General features: G+C 35.3%; 1 pseudogene; it reads left to right on the top strand.

Moving 5' to 3' along the window:
- The first annotated feature begins 372 nt into the window (after nt 1-372).
- Nucleotides 373-1,364, top strand: LOC114319851 (cytosolic sulfotransferase 5 pseudogene; annotated as a pseudogene).
- Nucleotides 1,365-1,776: the final 412 nt, after the last annotated feature.

Genomic DNA, 1,776 nt, shown 5'->3' with positions numbered 1-1,776 from the left:
ATTAAAATATTTTATAAAGTGCGAAGAATTTTAAAATGTGAAATTTTAATTTAATTTGAGTATGATCCACACCATTAAGTGTAAATATATATGTTATATATTTAAATTCTAGATTCTTTTCTTGGTGTTTGTTTTAATACACAACATTTCTGATCTTAAAATCTTGTTCTCCTATTGCAAATGCACTTCTAGTTGTATGTTTATGTCTTGACTTTATAAAATGTTATATTTTAAGAGTTCGTATCATATTGGAGATAGGAGATAGAGATTTTAAGAATAGAGAATCTCATGCCAATTAGCTATATATATACTTGTGCATAATGCTTGGACATCACAAAAAAAGGGTTAGAATCCAAAATTTCTTCTCCATCCATGGCAACATCTCAACCTCCTTTTTTTCCTCCCAAGTACTTGCAAGAAGATGATTTAACCCAAGAATGTAAGGAACTATTGTCTTGCCTACCCAGAGAAAAAGGGTAGGTTGTCTCTCATTTATATCAATACCAAGGTTTTTGGCACCCATCTAGGCAATTGCAAGGAGTAATTGCATGTCAACAACACTTTCAAGCTCAAGACACCGATATCCTCCTCGTTACTACGCCTAAATTCGACACCACCTGGCTGAAGGCAATCCTGTTCGCAATAAAGAACCGGACACGTTATCCCGACATGAACCGACACCCATTGCTTGCAGACAATCCCCATGATCTTGTCCTTTTCTTGAAACTCAAGCTCTATGTTGACAAACAAGTCCCTGATCTCACCTCTTTCATTTCTCCGAGGCTATTTGCAACCCATTTACCATTCTCATCCTTGCCTAAATATGTGACATGTTCGGCAAGCAAGCTTGTCTATCTATGCAGGAACCCCATGGACACTTTTGTTTCACTTCATCACTTCACAAACAAGCTTAGACCTCCTAGCCTTGTACCCAATATACTTGAAGATGTATTTGATATGTTTTGTAAGGGAGTGTGCCTATATAGACCCTTTTGGGATCATGTGTTGGGTTATTGGAAGGAGAGCTTGGAGAAACCTCAAAAAGTACTTTTTTTAAAGTATGAGGAGATGAAAGAAGAACCCACTATCCATCTAAAGAGATTAGCTGAATTCATGGGCTGCCCGTTTTCTCTAGAGGAAGAGACACTAGGGGTGGTGGATGAGATGTCAAGGTTGTGTAGTTTTGATCATTTGAGTAGTTTGGAGGTGAACAAGAATGAAAAGTTGTCATCAGGGGAGGAGAATAAAGCCTTCTTCGATGTGGTGAGGTCGGAGATTGGAAGAATTATCTGACAGATGAGATGGTCAACCGCCTAGTCCAAATCGGCGAACAAAAGTTCGCTGAATCTAGGCTAAAATTTTAAGGCTCCTAAGTTTGTGATTGTCATTAATTCAAATAAAGGTCTATTGTTCATTTCAACAATTCTATTTTATTACAACTCTTCTAAGTGATTATCTTCAAACAATTATGTTGCTTCATTGTAGATGACGTGATATCACGAATGTATGGGATAAATTTTATTATACATAGCTTTTGTTAGATAAATTTTATTATACATAGCTTTTGTTGTTAACAAAAGAGAGAGTTGTAAATTCTCACCTCTGATATTATTTTAAATGATGTGCACTATTACATGTCAAATGCTAATTTGTACAAGAATTAAACTTTTATGACACAATCCATTACCAAGGCATTATATGTAAATCTAAGGATGATATTTTAGGATCTCTAGTAAGACTCTTCGATAATATGCTATTTTCTTAAAAAAAGAAAGA

This window comes from Camellia sinensis, chromosome 5, assembly GCF_055761805.1.
Source record: "Camellia sinensis isolate YWXY chromosome 5, ASM5576180v1, whole genome shotgun sequence".
Taxonomy (NCBI): domain Eukaryota; kingdom Viridiplantae; phylum Streptophyta; class Magnoliopsida; order Ericales; family Theaceae; genus Camellia; species Camellia sinensis.
The sequence above is the reverse complement of the archived record's forward strand: the minus strand, read 5'-3'. Positions and strand labels throughout refer to the sequence as shown.